Source organism: Mustela erminea, chromosome 7 (assembly GCF_009829155.1).
Source record: "Mustela erminea isolate mMusErm1 chromosome 7, mMusErm1.Pri, whole genome shotgun sequence".
Classification (NCBI taxonomy): domain Eukaryota; kingdom Metazoa; phylum Chordata; class Mammalia; order Carnivora; family Mustelidae; genus Mustela; species Mustela erminea.
The window spans coordinates 128,126,170-128,147,566 of record NC_045620.1 but is presented as its reverse complement, the minus strand read 5'-3'; the positions used below and the strand labels follow the sequence as shown (position 1 = coordinate 128,147,566).

General features: G+C 38.5%; 1 long non-coding RNA gene across 2 annotated transcripts; it reads right to left on the bottom strand.

Annotated features, from left to right (window-relative positions):
• Positions 1-948: 948 nt before the first annotated feature.
• LOC116596577 lies at positions 949-14,429 on the bottom strand. Of its 2 annotated transcripts, none has more exons than XR_004288189.1 (3): positions 14,319-14,429; positions 9,642-9,769; positions 949-1,243 (listed from the first exon to the last, which is right to left on the bottom strand). It is a non-coding gene; the product is annotated as an uncharacterized LOC116596577 (long non-coding RNA). The 2 variants fall into 2 exon arrangements; XR_004288188.1 differs by lacking the exon at positions 949-1,243 and adding an exon at positions 5,927-6,066.
• Positions 14,430-21,397: the final 6,968 nt, after the last annotated feature.

Here is a 21,397-nt window from a genome sequence, read left to right as displayed (position 1 = left end):
CTTGAGGGCTGCCTCCAGTTTAGTGAAAGAAAGGCATAGCCTTCTTCCTGACGCCTTCTGAGGTTGGCAGTGTTTAAATATCTTTTATCTTAGAATTTGGAGATTTTTTTCCCCCCTAAATCAGAATAGATAATGAGATGCAAAGTAGCTGGTGTTTTGGGAATGTCCACTCTGTGGGTCTAATTCCAGGTGACTCATGCTTCTGCCTCTTTCAAAACAAGTTATTAGCTGTACGTATTAGTTGAATTAAGAAAGACGGGAAAATTTTGTTGTTTTTCAAAATCTTTAATCTATGGTTCTTTCTGGAACTTTCTGGAACTAAGGACTCTCCAACAAATATCACTCAAAGCCTGATATCAATTGCAGCTTAAGCGAAAAGCTCTCCGGCCCCACCCTATCCTCTAACCCCTGGAATAATTTTTTTTTTTTTTTTTTAAGATTTTATTTATTTATTTGACAGAGAGAGATCACAAGTAGGCAGAGAGGCAGGCAGAGAGAGAGGAGGAAGCACGCTCCCTGCTGAGCAGAGGGCCCAATGCAGGGCTCAATTTCAGGACCCTAGGATCATGACCCGGGGAAGGCAGAGGCTTCAACCCACTGAGCCACCCAGGTGCCCCACCCTGGAATAATTTCTTTACAGTTCTCTCCTCCCCCAAGCTCCGCCCTGCTTGCTTCTTTGTTCCTTCTCTAGTCTCTGTTTAGTATATATTTGCATTTGAGCATAGTAGTTTGTAATTATTTGTCATTTTGTCTACCCCTTTCCCCCACTGGGCTATGAGGTCCCCAAAGGCATGGACTTTGTCTTAATACATTTTTAAAAAGCCAATCCCTAGTACTAGGATTGCCACAGAGATAGTCACTTAATAAATATTGGTGGAATATTGAAAACCTGAATTAATTAACTAATTAAACATCTAAGGATAACATTAGGATAATTTATTATACGAATTTGATGATTCTAGACTTCTTTTAGAGTTGAGAATTCTGTATTTTGTTTAGGTAGAATATTTCTAATAAAGATTATCTCCTGGCTAATGCAATTGCCTTTCCAAACACAGACAGTCCTGTACTTAATGGTGGTCCAACTTACTATTTCTTGGCTTCACAGTAGTGTGAAAGCTATACACATTCAGGAGAAATTGTGTTTTGAATTTTGAATTCGGATCTTTTCCATGGCTGGAGATACATGATGTGATCCTCTCTTGCGAACCAGGATGGTGGTGGTGGCCACAGGTCCTGTTGGCTATACGATCACAGGGGTGAACAACATATATACTTGCCAATCATTCTGGGCCCATACAACTACTCTGTTCTTCATTTTCAGCACAGTGTTCAATAGACTACACTTTATCATGAATTAGACATTATCTTAGATGATTTTGCCTAACTGTGGGCTAATAGAAGTGTTCTGAGCACATTTAAGTTAGTGCCAGGCTAAGCTATGATGTTTAGTAGGTTAGGTATAGGAAAGGCATTTTTTCACTGATTTATTTTCAACTTATGAAGGGCTTATCCAGACATAAATCCCATCATAAGTCAAGGAAGACTGTTTTACCATTTTTTTTCCAAATAAAATTTGACTCATTATAAATACACAACAACATATAATAAGAATTTTTTAAATAGAGAAAAAGTCACATAATTCAACAACCTAACAGCATTTCTACCAATATCCTTATGGGATATATTCTTGCATTTTTGTCATAAAAATATTTTTTATTGAATTACTGCAGACACAAATAACTATAACCATAATTGAATAAATGGTGAGAAAAATGCTAAGCAGTAATTAATAACATTGCCAGAATTGTCCTTTACCATATGGAAATTAACAGTTAAATGTTGACTTTAGTTGATATATGTGTACTTAATATACACTATTAGGAAATTCTTAGTTTTTTTTTTTTTAAAGCATTGTATTTTTTCCATTCTAAAAGAAATTCATCATTGAAAATGTGAAATGCAACAAATTAGTATAAAAGAAACCAGAAGACACAGAAATGAGTAAGCATGTAGACAGAGACAATTACAATTAATATTGTATAACTTTTCTCCCATACTGTATATGTTTTAAAATAAAAATTGGTATTGTATGGAAAACAAATTTTTTTGTCACTTAACAGTAAATACTAAACCTTTTTACCATATCATTAAAGATTCTTAGAAAAAACTATGGTTTCATACTATTTTATTATTTTAAAATATTTGTAGTTTTACTACCCTTCTAGTTTAGTCTTTTTTTCAGATCTGATTTTTTACTATACATAAATAGTTTGTAATATATCTTCTATCCTACATAAACCCTTGAATAGATTTGTGACTATTTCCATTATCAATATCCATATATTCCCCAATCTGCCTGATTCTCCACTCTTAGTCTGAAGTTTCAGAGCTGGACATTGTTAGTGCTTATTGATAACAGGTTCTCCTTCCTCTCTGAGCCCATGGAAATCTGGGCTTCTCTGCCTCTATGCAGTTAGGTGGAGCCCTGTGGCCATATCTAGCCAATAACATGGAAGCGAAAGATTTGATTTAGCTTTGCATAGTTCTCTCTTTCTCTTTTTACTCTGCTGTGGCAAATCTTGGAGACTTGTCCTAAAGGAGGGACAGTTTAAGAGAGGGGAGCCTCTGTTACTCTTGTTTCTGAATCGCTGTGAGAAGCAGAGCCTTCCGCTAGATCATGCTAAACCTAATATAATGAGAGAGAAATACCCTGGCATTTTCACTGCAGTGTAATTTAGTTTATACTGGTTTATTGTATTTACCAGAAACAGACTCATAAAAATACAACTGTTGAATGAAATAAATAATAATTTTAAAAAGGTTAAAAAGTTGAAGTGATTGATTTTTTTTTTTTTTAATGTTGTAGAATACCTTGAAAGAAAGCATAGTAATGGCTGAGGCTTCATTTTATCCAGTGGAGAAATATCTCGAGTATAAGCCAAAGATACAAAAAGAAGCCATGCAGGAAAAGACAAGTTTTAAAACAAATCAAAAGCATTAATGTGTGAATATCAGAATTCCTGGAGGGTAATAAATGATGGATAGAAGGAAAAAGTAATTAAACAAAAAAATGGGGAAATCCTTATAGTAAAAAAGTTCTTACATCACAGATTAAAAAGAATTAGGGAAAACCATACATGCACAAATAACCATATATATTTTGGTAAAAATGCTGAATTCCAAAATTAAGTATGACGGCCTCAAAAAATAAAAAATGAGATTACTATATAATCCAGAAATTTCACTTCTAGGTAGATTGAAAAGAATTGAGAGCAGAGTCTCAAAGAGATATTTGTACAGCCATGTTCAGAACAGCGTTATTCACAATTGCCAAAATGGGGAAGCAACCAAAGTGTCCATCAACAGATGAATGGATGAGGAAAATGTGATATATACATACAATGGAATGTTATTCAGCCTTACAAAGGAAGGAAATTCTGACATATGTTGTAACATGATGAACCTTGAGGACCTTATGCTAAGAGAAGTAAGTCAGTCACAGAAAAACTCAAAAAACAAAAAGCAAATACTCATGATTTCACATATGTGCAATATTTAGAGGAGTCAAAATCATAGAGGCCCAGAGTAGAATAGTGGTTGCCAGGGGCAACAGGGAGCTTGGAGGGAGAAATTATTGTTTGATGAGTACAAAGTTTCAGTTTTATAAGATGGAACTTGTCCCGCAGATGGATGGTGATGGTGGTTGTGTAGCAATAAGAGTGTACTTATTGTACTGAGCTATATGTACACTTAAACACGGCGAGATAGTAAATTTTAGGCTATACATATTTTATCACAATAAATGAAATGAACATAGGGAAATGGTGCCATTCATATAAAATGCATGTATATGTAAAAATTCTAGAAAAAAGTAGCAGTTCTATATTACTGACTTGTAGGAGTAGTTATGATATATTGTCAAGCAGAAAAAGTAATTGACTAATACATATAATATAATTGAATTTTAATAAAAAACAATTGGGAGTATTTTAATATATCTATAAATATTAAGGTGGTAAAGGATTGATTTATGTTGCATCTGTATATATATATAAAATAAGTTTCTTCAACAACAACTAATTACTATCATAATTTTATAAACTAAATACAGAAAGTGTAAAAAATTAATTTGGTAAGGCCATATTACATATTACAGTAAGAGCTGTAAACCACTGCCTTTCCCATTTGGTGAATATATTTCCCCAGTTTGAATTATATCTTTTAATTGTGTAATGGTATAGAAGTTATTTAATAAAATTATATGTACTACATATATTATTATCTTAAGTATATATTGTTATTGAAAGTCACTTCTATTATGTTACTTCTGTTATTATGTATTATATTAATGTATATAATACCACACAGTTGCACAACACACACACACACGCACACACACACACACACATATATACACACACATATCTTTTTACATTAAGTATTGTCATGTTATCTATGACATTCAGGATTTTTTGGTTTCTTTAAAATGGAACAAGAAATTAAAAACACCTGTATAATGACTTAAGTGAAGAACTCTTATGATTATTGCTCTTATGGTGGGGTAATTGTGGTTCTTTCCCAGATTCATTCTCATTTTTTCAATATTCATGTCTCAAGCTGACGAAAGGCCTAAAATGTATGATTTGGATTGCCCAATGGCACAATAAGCAACAAACATGTGAACAGACTTGAAAGGCACTTGTGCATTAAGGCTTATCTTCCTGATGTTTTTGGTACCTCGAAGCCTCATGTAACACCTTGGGCTAGCACGTGGAGGATAAAAGATCAAGACCATCCAGGGAGGGGCTCCCGTCATTTGGACTGTCTTCAGTCAACTCACCAGCAAATTGTGGCTACATAAATAAGCCCACCCACAATCGGTCAGCCTGACCCAGAAGAAATGTTACTTAGTCCAAATCAAATTATTGACTTGCAGAATAATTTGCTAAATAATTGGTTGTTGTTCTAATGTATAACATCTTTGTTGGTCTATTACAGAGGGAAATTTAAATGATATAATTCCACCCAACAGACACACCCATGCAGACATACACACATTCTCTTTGACATTTGCCTTAAAGATACCAAATTCAACTAAAGTTTTTTTTCAGTAACTTTCCTTTATCTAGTTTTCATTGAAACAACAATTTGCTTTTTCTATTGCTATTTTACCCTTTTATATAACCCTTAATTACATTATATAAATAAATAGCAGGTACAGCTACCTGCTATTACTACTCACAATATAAACAGGTTTGAGAAAAGAAACAACTGATTCGTGGTAATCATAGAACTCATTGAGGGAGGAGAGAAGTATAAGATGAACTACAGAGTCACCTAGTGTGAGCTTCCCTCATGTTGCTGGCATCAGTATGTGGACGTATCCTGGACTATGGTAACCCTTAAGGAGGTCTAGCGGGCTAGGACAGCATTTCCTGTCCATCTTCACTGTATGCCTTACTTCTTAAAATCTTAAAGTCATTATCTCCCTTCCTCCAACCAGGGAATGGATTTTCTTCATGACTTCAAGGTGATCAGGATCCCATTCATAATATATGTTAAATCAATATGGACTTATGCATATAATGTTAAAATATTAAATTAAAAATTTGAGAGATAACATAATCTTACTGTATTCCAAAACATTTAACACCATGGTTCATTAAGTTGCTATTACTCATAATAATAAGACACTTTCATTGATAATTCTCAATATATCCTGAAATAAAAATATCCATAATCCTAAACACTGAACAGAATCAACCCAAGGAATCCTATTAAGTCCCTTTATTTATATTATTAAGAACATGTACCATAAAGCTGCTATAACAATCAATACCAAAATGTCAGTGACTCAAAATAGTAGAAGTAACATTAATATTAGAATAATAATATTATTAGTAATAATAGTATAATAATATTGATAATGGAAGTATTTTTCTTGCCGATGTGAAATAGTCTAATGCTTGTTGGCCTTAGTTTCTGTTCCATGAAGTCATTTTGGGGCCCAGATATCTTCCAACTTAAGGAATGGCAACCATCCACACTTGGTCTCTAAAATTCCTATGGAAAAAAGAAGTAGGAGAGAAGATTTTGCAAAGTCCTTGACTGTCTCAATCTAGAAGTGACACATGACACTTCTACTCACATTCTATGGTCAAAAACTAGTACTGGGGACAGATCTTTTCTAAATTAGAGCCAGGAAATGTGATTTGCCTGTGTGCCCAGAAGGGGAAGCAAGAATGGTGACCATCTATCCAGTCTGTCACATTTTTTTTTTTTCATTCTACAAACTTGAGTATATCAAATTTGTCTTCTAATTGAATGGAGAATTGAAACAAAGGATTGAAGTCAGTAGCAAAGTAGTGGTTCTCACAGACGTTAAAGTGGTCTGGGGATATGGCTACAGCATATGGTCTTATCTTCAATCTGGTGCTTTAAGATATTTGAACATATTGATGGCCTTCTCTAGAGTTCAGATTCCTTTTTATACTAGAAATAAGGAATTAATCAATTTCCAATTTTAAACAGAGATAGGCAAATTGTTCAAGGAATGCTCCGGGATGATGTTGGTGACTGGGAAAGGACTAAGACAGGACCTCAGTTTGGCTCTGTGACCCTCCAGATCACTTTCTCACATATCTCCTGACACCCTGGGCAAAAATTCAATATTCTGGTTTATTAAGAACAGATTTTTTTCCTTTCTGTTCATATTTCTTCCCAACTTCAAAGTCATAAAGGAAGAGACTTATAGGCATGATATATATATATAAAACATGTTCTTAATTTTATTCATTCAACATCCATGCAGTGTTTATTAGTGAGTCTGTTTAATTTATGTGGCTTTTATTGAGAATCTACTTTGTGATAAGCTCTATATTGAGACAGGGGAATACAGATAAATAAGGTTTAAAGGAGTTAGAGACATACCTATCTATTCATTCATTGAACAAAGATTTAATGAGCTTCTACTTATGAATCAGACACTGCTCTTATGAAACTGGTCAGAGGAGACAGTTCATCAAATAAATACATCAATCACATTGGAGAGTAAAAAGTGCTATGAAGGAAAACAAAAGCAAAACAGTGGTGGGAGGCTTACTGGATTAGGTGAAAAGTATCACTGGTACTTGAGTTAAAAGAGGAAGGCACCCTTGCCAAGTTCAATAGCCAGAGAGATCATTCCATTAAGGAAAAAATCAGGAATGGGTTAAGTAAGTTCAAGAAAGAAAGGAAGCCAGGGAAGCTGGACATGCATGCTTGAGGAAAGCTGGGAAAATGAATGCTTCAGTGAGGGGGTAGGTTCTCTCCCTCCCCTAACTGTTATTTCCTATCCTCTTACTCAGGTCCCCATGGAGACCTGAATGCTTCTGGGTAAGAGTTTTTTTGAGTATATTGGTTTGCTAGGGATGTGTGATAGTTAATTCTATGTGTCAACCTGAGAGAGCTAAGGGATGCCTAGATAGCTTGTCAAATGATTATTGTTGGGTGTGTGTCTATAAAAGTGTCCCTGAAAGAGATTCATATTTCAATCAGTAGACTGAGTAAAGTATATTGCTCTCACCATCACTAGAGGGTATCATCCAGTATGTTAAGGGCCTGAATACAACAAAAATGTGGAGGAAGAGAGAATTCACTCTCTCTGCTTTAGTGGAGACACCCATCTTCTCCTTCAGATGTGGGTACTCGTGGTTCTCGGGCTTTCACACTCAGGACTTACACCATCAGCCCTTACGCTCTATTCTCCCAGTCTCAGACCTTTGGACTTTGAATGGCACCACTGGCTTTCCCAGTTCTCCAGCTTGTATGTGGCAGATCATGGGACTTCTCATCCTCTAAAATCATGTAAGCCAATTCCTATAATAAATCTCCTCTTATCTATCTCATATTGGTTCTCCCTGTGTTCTCACATAGGAGGACATCATCCTACTGTGTGTGTTCTCTGTACCCTAATTTACTCTTCTTGTAGGGATGCCAGTCGTAGAGAATTATGTAGTACTGGTATGGTCTCATTTTACATTAATTTCCTTGCTAAAGGCCCTCTCTCCAAGTACAGTCACATTCTGAGGTACAGGGTGTTAGGACTTCTACACAAGAATTTAAGGGGAGGGCACAATTCACCCATAACACAAACCATAAATAAAATACACCCATTGAAATTGGGAAACTTATTTTCTATTTTGATACATAACATTTAGGTAAGGGCTGGGTCATCAGGGCATCATAGGCTAGGAGACAAAATGTATAAGACAAAATGGGGAACCATTAGGACTTTGTCATAAGATTTTTTAAGGTCAGTTTATTGTGTAGAGAATGAATTTTCTGACTACATCAAGAAGTGTAGGTGATTTGGATTAGGATCATAACAGAGAGATGGTATGAGATGTTTAGATGCAGGATTTATTTTGAGATTAAAAACCAGAAGAAATAAATGATGGATTAGATGCAGAGAAAGTAGGGTGAAAAGAGGAATCAAGCTGGACACAAGTGGCTTATGCCACTGTGGAGTTGATGGATCCCAGCATGGGCTAGATATGTGGTCCCTGGGAAGGAACTTTATCTCTATGACTTTCTACCTCTTCATTTGCAAAATGGAGCTAATATTCTTTCCTCCATAATTAGTCATAAGAATCAAATTATATAATGCCTATAAAATACCTTGCAAGTGCTTGGTATGCAGTAGGTAGGTAGTGGATGGTATTGTCAAGTGTCAGCCCTTCTCAGATGAGGAGGATGTGTTCACAGAGCACTGGAGAAATATCTGATTAAATGTCTAACTGAAAAGAACTGATGAAGGGTGCTCTACCCATGTTATAAAAAAAGAAAATCAATGTGGACCAGGACAAGACAACCTTTCCTGGTAGGGTGAATGATGGGGTAAATGTGGAAAACTTGAGAAAAACTCATTTCTGAGAAAAAAGCCCTAATTTTTTAACTGGCTTGCCTAAAGTCAGGGAAAATAGTGTGTCCTACAGTAGAGAATCCCAGATCTGCTTTTCCCTAGTAGACGTTGAATTGTAAAGTAAGCTTTCTGGGCTATGGTTGTCTTACAATCACAATGGAAGCTTTACTAGTTGGTCTGTAACTTGGAGACAGATACTCAATATTTTTAAAAATACCAGATCATTAATTCGAAAATGTCGATGTTACTTCATAAGATAATAAAACAAAGTTGCAAATTAATGATGCTAAAGTAAATCATACTTTAAAAATTAATCAATTTCTTAGAACACGACTAATGATTCATTTACAATTTTGAAAGATGTTTAAAAAGAACTAGGATAAGATCACCATGTTAGTAGCCAACAAATATCACATCATTGCATCTGACGGACTTTATCTGCAAATTTAAGTATTGTATAATTAATTATCTAGTCACCAGGACACCATTGTTGGAAATGGTATAATATTAATCACAAATATTTAAGGAAACATAATAATGAAGTACATAAGGATCCAGAACTGTGAAAGAATTAAACTTCACCTACTGCACACATCACCCACCAAAGTACTCTGTTATTTTGTCCCTTCGAAAACAATTTGATTTTTAGCTTTTTTGACAACTCTCAAACCTAAGGGTCTGAGTGTTAGTCTACTCTCCCCAAGTGCTAACCTGGATCGGGTCCCCTTTTTCTCACCTGCCCTTGGCCTGATGATCCAATCAGCCTCCAAATGCAGCGCTACATCTTCTAAACTCCAAGTCCACACCAGGGGTCCCCCTCCATTCACTGCTCCTTGGTCCTGCGCCAAGTGTGAGCTGGAGCTTCTGGGCACCAGGGTGAGGCGGAGACACGTAATACGAACCAGACTGGAGGTCAAGTCTTATTTTCTTCTGACTACACGCTTGCTGCTTCTCTGGAAACTGCCGCAGGGAGGGTTTTCTCCCTCACCTAATCATTGCCCCCCACCCCTCTCAGCCCAGGTCCCCATGGAGACCTGAATGCTCCTGGCTGAAGCTGGGAAAGCATTTTTCACACCTTAAATAAAATGTGCAGATTGAGGGTGGAAGGATTATTTTCCATTACAATATGAAACATTCTGGCCTTTTTCCCAGAGTTTATAATAGCCCTTGGAAAGGGCCTCACCCCAAAAGTATAGTCCTAGAAACCAGCTAGGACTGGGAAGTCTGGACTATGGGCTTGCTAAGGAGAGAGAGCCCATGTTGATGGGAAGGTTGGAGCACTGGTGTTGTTACTCCCTAGACCAGAGGGCAAAGAGCTGTTTGTGGGTACAGACTCCATCCATGTCATAGTTCCTACCCTCAGAGCCCCCAGGGGCTAATATGTTCACCGAGGTTTAACTTGAGGATCCTGGAGCTCTCAAAAATGCTACACACAATGATGAGAAAGGTCTCCATCCATCGGTCCTATCTTTTTCATTATCTTTGATACCAGTTAAAATTCAGTTTCCCTGTAGACTAACTACAGTAATAAGCAAACCAAATCCCAGTGATTAACACTATACAGGTTTATGTCTTCCTCATCCCATAGCGAGACGGCTGTGTAATGGATGTTCTTCCACAAGGTTAGGGACCCAGGATCCCTCCATCTTCCAGGGCCTTAGAGTCTTCCATCAGATCCTTTTTTTTTAAGATTTTTATTTATTTGTTAGAGAGAGAGAGAGAGATACAGAGCGCAAGCACAAGCAGACAGAGTGGCAGGCTAGAGGCAGAGGGAGAAGCAGGCTCCATGCCGAGCAAGGAGCCCGATGTGGGACTCGATTCCAGGATGCTGGGTCATGACCTGAGCCGAAGGCAGCCACTTAACCAACTGAGCCACCCAGGCGTCCCAGATCCTTTTTATTCTGTCTGAAAACCATTCTCTCTCTCTGAAGGACTTTGCAGGGGACTTTAGGAACGAGGTGTGGAAGTGTACACTTTACTACACCAACAGAACTATCACAAGGCATATATTCCAACTTCTGGGCAGTCCACAAAATTTCTATACCACCTGCCAGAGAAGGAGAGGGAGCTCCTAGATATAGGGGAGCACATTTCTGACCATATCTTGCTGAAAATAGAAGTGTCACTCTGGGTTGTCATCAATCCTGACATTTCCATTGGAAGTGTCTGAGAAAGGGGTGAGATATAGGGAAAGGAGCCTTTGAGGACAGGGGACAGGAGAGGGAGTCACTGCTCTTTCTCATCTTTCCTGTTCATGGCCATAAGCTTAAAAAAATGGTATAGAATATATCACCCTGCATTGAGATTAAGGGAGAACATTTCTAGTGTCAGTCTTCTAGCAAGACAGAATCTTATGTGAGTGGCATCTCATCACCTTTACCATATTCTATTGTTCGGAAATAAGTCACAGTTCCCACCCACACTCAAGAGAAGGACATTGCACGAGGGTGTGAATATCAGAGGGGCAGGAAACATGGAGGCATCCTTAAGGTTTGTCCTCCATTGGAGCAGATGTCTAATGAGTAGATAGATGGATGAGGAGGAAAGACCACAAAGGAAGAGGCTTGCTGTAAGACAACATGCACTTTGTTCTGAATCTTGTTCTTATCACTTATAAAATGACAACCTCATAGGACTATCAGGAAATTTAAGATTAAAAAATGTTGGTAAGGGATGTCCAGGTGGCTCAGTCATTAAGCCTCTGCCTCCAGCTCAGGTCATGATCCCAGGGTCCTAGGATCAAGCCCCACATAGGGCCCCCTGCTCTTCAGGAAACCTGCTTTTCCCTCTCCCACTCCCCTTGCTTGTGTCCCCTTTCTTACTGTGTCTCTCTCTGTCAAATAAATAAATAAAATCTTTTTAAAAAAAGAAAAAAGGATTCTTTAAAAAAGAAGATTAAAAGAAAACGTTGATAAAACATGTAATAAAATATGGGCAAAACAGGGTCCAACAAGCCTTCCTTTGTTTAATTGCTGAGGACTTTGGCAAGTCACTTCTTTAGGCTGAGGCTCAATTGCTGCCTCTGTATATGAGCAATTTGGTTCCAGAAGACATTCTGAGGGGTCACTGCCAACTTGAAGACTCACATCACTGGACAAAACTGACTTGTACAAAGTCTATCCATAAAAACAAGAACTTGAAAAAAATAAACAAAAGACAAAAGATAAGGGAATTCCCTCTTCTCACTTAATCATGGACTTGAGGGCAATGAATGTATTTCTTCTTGGTCATCCAGTTGGAGATCTTTTGGAAGTTGGATATGAAAAGATTAGCATTGAAAATCGTGTATGAAATAATCAGAGATTAGATCATCTAGTTCGTTTTATGTATTACTGTCTATCTTTGTCTTATGTCTTTTTTTGAGTAGCTGTTAATAAAATACAAATTCCTTCAACTGCAACAATGGCAACTCTAGATCCATTGAAAATTAGAGGAATTTCTAACTTCGTAAAAAAATCTAGAAATATAGACATTGAAGCTTACTTGTCTGGTTAATTGGCATCAATAGGAATCAGTTACTCTATTTCATTGGGGAGCGGTTGGGGAAAAAAGAACTCAGGACCAAGTCACCACTTGGACTGATAACCATGCTGGCCGAGGATATCCTGCATTTGCTCGACTCTTGTCTATAAATTTCTCTTTATCCCACAATTTTCTGGGCTTCTCTTTATCACACTCCGAAATTCCTGCATTTTCCCCAGTTTTCCTTCTTGCCATCTGTGTTTGGCACCCCAGGAGAATCGAAGGGAAGGCTAACAGAATTACCATTCAGCCTGAGATTGTTTCTCTTTATTCTTTTCTCAAAATGAGGTGTCTGAATGATTGGGAATTGTAGCCAACCCTCTGAACAGAGTCTCCTGGGGGCTTGTTGTCTCTAATGAGTTCTCTATGAACATTTATTTGTAGGGGCATACTGAAGTGTCTTGATTCTCGTCACAACGCCTCAACAATCTTAAACTGAAAATATACCCGGAACTTTGTCTTGAATTCTAAACATCAACCCCCCTCCCATGCATAATCCCTGAGGCTGCAGGAGTGGAAGACTGGCACATGCTGGAGTGAGCGCCTCCTTAAATTCTGTGGCCTGGGTGCCTCGCTCACCCACTGGACCCTCATCTTAGCCCTGCCAGACAAGACAGGGAAGCTCCCCACTGAATGCTTCACTGAGCTAGATATAAAGATTGTATATTCATTTCCTAGAGTTGGCATAACAAATGATCACAAACTTGGTGGCTTAAAACAATAGAAATTTATTGTTTTATGGTTCTGGAAGCAAAAGGTCCAAAACCAAGGTGTCAGCAGGACCTTGCTTCCTCCAATGGCTCTAGAAGACAAGCCTTCTTTGTTTCTTCCAGCTTTTAGGTATCGTCTGGCTTCTGGTCTTCCTTGGTTTGTGGCAACGTAAGTCCAACCTCTGCTGCTGTTTTCATATGACCCTCCCTGTCTAGGTCTTCTCCTCTTCTTACAAGGATGCTTGTTTTTGGGTTTAGGGACCTCCCAGACAACCCAGGATGATCACATCTTGAGACCCCTAATTTAATCACATCTGTAAGACCCTTTTTACAAATAGGTTCACATTTACAGGTTAGGAGGAGACATATATTTTGGGGAGTTACCATTCAACCCACAACAGATTGGAATCAAGAGGTTGAAATCCAGAAATCCAAACCATTAGACAATCTTAATAGAGTTATTTGTTCAACAAATCTTTGCTGAGTGCTTCCTCTGTGCCTAACACTACCAGCTCCAAGTCAGATGAGGACAAAGTTGGCAAAGAGGAAGGTGACATGGCTCTGTCCCATACCTCCCCAAAACAATAGCAAAACAAGCCAAACAAACAAACAAATGAACAAACAAAAAAATCCACACATATGAGTACACAAAAATACATTGGATATGGCAAAAAAAAAAAATCACTATGGCTGAAGTTGGTGAAGTCACACTCTAACATCAGTCTCAGCAACTCATCATTAAATATATATTCAAATTCTTCCCATTCTTAGAGATCCAGCTCAGGTTCACCTCTTCTCCAAAACTCTTCCAAACTCAACTCTGAGTTCACGTGGATTTCCCGAAATATTACATTTCTAAGTCGGTTCCTTCCCACCACTCCTGTCTCAGAATGTGGCCCCACCACCTGATGTTGCAGCAAGTTGGACAGGCTTGTGGTCTCCACTGCCTGGACGCCAAAGGCTTCCCTCTTATCATCTAGTCCAGACCGTATGACTTCTTGCCCAAGGCGTTCACAACCTCCCGGGTTCTTTCCTCCCCCCACCCTTCTTATTTCTACCACCCATTCTCTGCAAGGCAGTAATTGTGATCTCCACACAAAAACTAAGTCACTTATTTCGCTCAGCAGACCTGTACCCCGGGTGAAATAATACAGTATATGTTAATAGTAATAATAAATCACCTATGTCACTCCTGGGCTTCAATCTTTCCAGTGGATTTTGGCTGTACCTGAAATAAAATGGAAAGTTCCTACCCTGGTTAATGGTTTTGTTTTGTTTTCTTTTTTTGTGGGGGGAGAGTTGGGATAGGGGCAGATGGAGAGGGAGAAGAGGGGAGAGAGAGACTCTCAGGCAGGTGGCAGAGCCTGGGGTGGAGCTCCATCTCAGAACTCTGTGAGATTATGACCTCAGCCAAAATCAAGAGGCAGACACAAGACACAACTGACTGAGCCATCTAGGCACAATGCCCATCCTCTGTTTTTGTTTGTTTGTTTGTTTGTTTTGTTTTGTTTTGTTTTAAGAGCCAAAAGGTCTTAATATAAGCTCACCTCTACACACCTTTCTGAAGTCATCTTCCACCCTCTCTTCCTGGCAACCTAAGCTCCAGGGACTTTATTTCTGTTTCTTGAAGAAGCAAAGCCAGGCCTTCCCGTATGATGTTTGCAGGTGGTTTCCCTGCCTACAAACACTCTCCTGCCTCTCTTTAAGGCTCTTTCCAAACAGTCCTGGCTGGCGTATGTCTTCCTTAGTGGGATTTCTTCCCTGATCACTCAGTCTACATGGCTCCATCTTCACTCACCCTTTGCCAAACCACTCTTCTTATTTCCTTCATTGTTCTAAACAACGGAACCAATTTTCATTTGCTGTTATTTGTTTATTGCCTGTCTTCTTACACTTTTCATGAGAAAAGTATACACATTTCATGAGAACTGGGATCTTATCTGTGTTTTTACCATTGTCTCTCCATGCCTAGATGAGCCCCAAACATATGGTAGATGCGCAACAAATATTTGCCCAATGATGAGATGCAAGTGTTAGTTGTGTTTTTTAAATAACAAGCTGTATGAGAAAAAGCATCATTTTACAGTTTTCCACACACAACCTAACACAATTTTTAAACATTTATTTAGCTGTTTTGGAAAAGAGAACAGGGAATGATGTTCTAGGGTTTTTGCTGAATACGCTTTGGGTCTCTCTTGTGTTTTAGAGATTCCATCCCTGTTCTTTTCTTTGCTGGGCTTTCAATAAGATAAGGCAGCATATTGTGGATAGTTTCTGTTTCTACTTCAGAAATCTCAGATGCAGGAACTAAGAATACTAGGATGAGCAGTTAGTTCCCCCTTTTTCCTTTGTCTCACTGTTTCCTTGGGACCACCTCTGCTTCTGAGTCTGCTACGCATTGCAGAGAAATCCATCCCACAAAGAGCTTCCAAGCTCTTACCTATATAAATAAGAAACAAACCAACAAAAACTCCAATGACTGTTATCAGGAAAAGCACACTATACTTTGCTGAAAGACACCCAACCAGAACGCTTGAATCTTGACTTTCTAGAAACATTGGCCAACTTTCTTTAATAGCCATTATCTTTGCATTTTATGGTACTTTGGGTTCTGTCCCTTATGTCCACAGAGGTCCTCTCCATATCTCTTTTTGCTGTCAGTATATCCCTGAACGCAACAAGATTTGTGAATGATGTACCTCAGGGGGCCCTGCTGGGGAAGCCTGGGTCAGACAGAGTCTGTTCTGTGTGAAGTAATCCTATCTGTGTGTGCTCAAGTTTTAAAGTTGACCCTCATTAATCATGGCTCTGGTTCTCTTAGACATTCCAGAGCTGATCTATCCCCTTTCCCCCCAAGCAACAATCCATATAGACCCCCAAATAAGTTATTTATTCCTGAAATGACTTGATCTGGCATCGGCCAGCCTTCTATAACCTCCTGTGTATGAAAGAGAGAAATGGATGGCTTGGACAACATCAAAGTGTTGTTTTACTTTCCATATAGTCATTAACTTTAAATGTTCCCAAACTAATAGTCCAAGACATTGTAAAGAGGTAATAAGTTCAAAGGAACATGAAACATAAAGCAGAACTCCAGAGTCATTTGAAAGTATTTTCTGTAAATGTGTGCAAGCTTTCAAGGCTGCTAGGCAAAGGAACCTGGATCGGCATTTTGGCCAGTGCTGAAAAGAATTTTCCCCAAGTGGAGTGTGTAAGTGAGTTGCCAGGCCAACCTCTTTGAGAGCAGAAGCATGTCTTCAGAGGATCTGCTGTTCCAGAGAATGCTGCACGGAGCTGGCTCATTCTTCCTTCAATTAAAGGGCAATTTGTCTCTTTTTAAAAATCTTTCTTTCCTTGTTTGGATCTAGGTGCTGCAAGTCACTTAGGGAGGGTTGGTCTACTGCTCTGCAAAATAGGATGTCTCTGTATAAGAGAAAATTACAAACAGATTAAGTTATATAAACTGAATATCAGAGTTCCTGTTATAAAATCTCTAGTCACTGAGTCAAAGAGAGTGGGTTGGGAGGTCAGAGCCCTACATATTGCTCAGAGACATCAGAGCTAAGGCATCGTTATTTTTATTATTGTTATTATTATTTTTAGTAGACGAAACACAACCTTTGAGAAAGCCACCAGAGAATGGAGTTTTCTGTGAGCAGACTTGCTTAGGACGCCATGCACGGAGATGAAGGGCTTCTGTTCTTCATCTTTAAGAGTCTCAATTTTCCATCACACAGGACAACTGTGGGGCTTGCTTTCTAGCCTCCCATCTGGGGCGGAGATTTGCAACCATTAGCCTAGGTTTGCTTTATTTCAAATTAAAAAACAGCGAAATTCAAGACTATTTTGTTAAGCGTTTCTTTACTATCTCCTTTTCCTCTTTCCCCACATGCAGACTTCTATGTGCTTCTAGTCACGAGAAGCCAGCTCTGTCTTAATCCACTTACTTTTCACTCACTGTTGTGCCATAAACATTTAAATCCTGCTCTGTAACTTTCCTAAGAATTAAAGTTTTCATTGAGTGCCTATCCCAGAATTTAGTTGACCACTACTTATAACTGAATTTTTAAATTGTTTGCAAACTGTTCCCTACTAATGATAACTCAGCAATGAACATTTTGAAGCATGAATACCTTTTTTCAGTCAAGGGAAGGATGTCATTTGGACAGAACCCTTCTAATGGGATTATTAGCTTAAAATACATAACCATTTTTATGGCTCTTGAGAGTGGTATGTTTGTTGCTTTCCAAAACACTTTTTTTCAGCTACAGTATTTACCTGGCATTAATTACTCAGACACCATTTCACTATATCCACACCCACATGGGACCTGGTGAAGAGGGAAATATTAAGCATCCCAGAGACCTTGAACTGTAATAGGCACTGACTTAAACCAAAGAAAGTACGACAAGCTAAATTCAGTTAAATTGAAAATTATGTAATTCAGTTAAATTGAAAATTATGTACTGATACAACCTAATATGGGTCTCGCTTTTATTATTATCATTTTTTAAATATTTTATTTATTTATTTGACAGACAGAGATCACAAGTAGGCAGAGAGGAAGGCAGAGAAAGAGAGAGGAGGAAGCAGGCTCCCTGCTGAGCAGAGAACCTGACGCCGGGCTCCTTCTCAGGACCCTGGGATCATGACCTGAGCCAAAGGCAGTGACTTAACCCACTGAGCCACCCAGGCACCCCTCACTTTTATTATTTTTTAATCATCATTTTATTTCTTAAAAATATACTAAGTAGGGGGGCGCCTGGGTGGCTCCGTGGTTAAAGCCTCTGCCTGCAGCTCAGGTCATGATCCCAGGGTCCTGGAATTGAGCCCCGCATCAGGCTGTCTGCTCCGCGGAGAGCCTGCTTCCTCCTCTCTCTCTCTCTGCCTGCCTCTCTGCCTACTTGTGATCTCTGTCTGTCAAATAAAAAAAAATAAAAATCTTAAAAAAATATATACTAAGTAGGAAATATATGACTCATTACAAAAGAAAAAGAAAATAAATATCGCTCATATTGCTGCCTCTTGGATAAGACATCACTAATATTTTGGAGCAACCCTGATTATTATTCTATGCATATATTTTAAAAACAAAAATAGACAGAACAAGCAAGGTTTCAGTCTTCCATTTTTTCACTAAATAAAAGAATAGGAACAGTATATATGTGCTAAACATTTTGTCACATATCAATTGTAATGGCTATTTAAATTTACCATATGAATATATCAAATATCCTGTGGTTAGTCATGTGATGCATTTCAACTTTTTATCTATCACAATTAATGTTGCAGTGGTAGTTTTCATTCTAATGGACATAGCTTAGTACAAAAACTGTGATAATATCCTAAAGACATTTTTTGAAGAATTTCTAGATAAAAGTGTAAATGCATTTCTAAAGTTTGTGACAAGTATTCCCAAATTGCCCTGCAGAAATGCTACCCTGCACAGGGGTATGAGATGATCTATTTTCTAAATACTCACCAACATGGCCCAGTGTCATTTTACAACCAGTCGTTTTAAATTTGGTGAACTAACATGATGGTGGTAGACATTAATTTGCACATTTTGATCATTTGTGAATTTAGCCTCTGTTTCTCATATTTATTTTAGTATGTATATCTTGTGTGTGTGTGTTTGTGATTTTTCCTGTTTTCCTATTGCTCACTTTTCTGCTATTTAACCTTCTAACTAACCACAGAGCAGGTCGTTATGAACACGTGGTGTCCTACATAATTCGGTTATTGGATATTGGGACACCCCTTCCCTTCTCACATTTTTCCTACTGGGATTCCGGCCCCGAATCCCTCAACTGCTTTGTGATTCTCCACCGGCTTATTGCATTGAATTAATGCTGGGCTTGAGATGGAATAGACAGGATTTTTTTTTTTTTTTATCCTGGGAAGCGGCGCATACTACCCAGGTAAGGAGTGTCAGGACACCTGAAAATAAACTTGTGCTAGATTGTAAAAGGCCTTGAATGCTAGAAATTTTTTGGGGGGGGGTTGTACACATTTTTAAAAAATTTTTTAAATTTATTTATTTTCAGCATAACAGTATCATTATTTTTTCACCACACCCAGTGTTAGACTTGTTTCTGTCAGCCATGGGGAGCCATTGAGGGGGAGAGAAGTGGGAGAGAAGAAAAGCTGTGTTTCAGAGAGTATCCAGAAGATGGCACCATTGTAACACATCTTTTGCCTGAGAGCTTTTTGGCTGCTTGAGCTTTGCAGGTAAAGTCCACATGTGAAAATGTACCTTTTCTGAAGCATTCAGACTAAAATGGTCTAGATTATTCTAGTGGCCTAGGCGGGATGGGCTTTCCTAAAAGGTGGAAGAACTCTTACACAGAAGCCTTGTCCTTTTTTTTTTTTTTATATTACATATTCATTTGACACCACCCCCAGCCCACTTTTCGATTATGTATATCCAGATACTCATTTTCTGCCATTAAATTCTTCCAAATGATTCAGTGGTAATGACAGAATATTGATTATTGAGTATCTTGAGGTATATGAGAAAATTCAATAATTCCTCTGTTACTCTAAGAGGCTTTTAATTTTTTTCGTTCTCTTGGTCATTTGATTCAACTTACTTGAATCTCTACTTCCATGAAAAAAAAGAAGACTCAGTACAAAATACGAGAGTCCAAATGTTTTTCACTGAAGCCTCAGTGGCTCCCCTCTGAGAGACAGCAAGGCACATGTTTGTAGTTGGGAATCTGGCAGTAAGGAGCTTGAGGGCTGATGGTCAAGATGTTCTGGTTCAGAAGTTAGAAAATAAATAATTCCTGAGAGGAAGGATTCTTAGGCTCTGGGCAGCTGATACGGCAATAAAATAAATAGGCAGTAAAACACACTTCCTGTTTTGAGAGTTCACATTTCATATTGGCAAAGCGCATCTCTTAAATTCAATCTCATGCTTCCATAAATAAACCTGGCACCTTTTTAAACACTTTTCCATCTGCTTCAGAATGAGGAGTGCATTATTGAATACACCTCAGGGAGTCCCAGAAATGGGAATAGACTACTTGTGAGGAACACACCACTGCAGTTGGCCTTGGCCCAGAGAAGCCATCAGGAGATTGTTTGAGTTCAAACCATTGTAACAAGACCCCGAGGGTGTTTCCCCACCCCCTTTGCTTCTACTTGAGGTTGTCAGGTGGGAGCTTCACACCAGGAGGAGGCAGGAACCATCTCAGGTTGAGTCAGGGTTAGGCACATTTGCAGGATTCTTTTCTATAATACCTGGGCTAGTCCTCATTCAGTTCCTGACACCTAGTTTCAACATATTAATCCAGTTTCCTAAGATGCATGGAAAAGCCCATCATCCACCTTTCTTAGAGCCCAGAGGTTGGGTGTACAGAGCCTGGAAGGATTCTGGGAACTCCTAGGGTTTGTGGTAATCAGGCTTGATGTTGGGAAGCATGGATTGCTGTCACGGAGAAAGGATTCAAGTCCTCATTTTGTCATTAACTGTGGGATCTTGGACAGGTAGGTATGATCTTTGACGTTGTATCCTTGGAGCATGGTAAGACAAAGTGAAGCAAAGCCCATAAAATCAACTAGTACGCTCTCTGGCACCAAATCAACAATCCACAGATACTAGCTATTTTTCTTATTTGACTTTCCCAGGTAAGCTTTATACACCAGAAACTGGGAACAGACCCTGCCTGGCTCAGGCAGCCAACAGACAGTGTTATCATTTAGCATCTACATTTACCATTGAAGCCACTCTTAGATATTGGATACTTTCCTATTTTTTTATATCATATAATCTAACCCTTACATTAAACCTCAAATATTAAAATTTTAATTTAATATTATTTTTATCTTACAAACAGAAGATCAGAAATACCTCTAAATGTTAATCAAATGTGACATGCCACTAGTTGTAAGGTATGCCATTTTTTACTTACCATCACAAAAGGAAATTAAAAACTTTGGTAATTATAACTGTAAGACTCCACCAGTTGCAAGACACGTTGGAATTTCAGAGATTTTTAAAATGGGGGGGGAGGTGTTCCTTTAAAACCAATGAACTATAGTAAGGAACTTGCCTGACCTCATGCAGAGTTGGTGGCAGAACCAGAATTTTAGTGCCAGGGACACCAGTGACTTGCAGTGTTTTTCTCTAAATCAGTGCTTGTTCACCCTTATCAGCCACTCTCCACACCCAGCAGGTCTTGGAGCAGCTCTGCCCTCCTCTGGAAACCCTGCGCTGCTGGTCCTGGGGAAGCCTTTTACAGTTCTCCAACCTGTA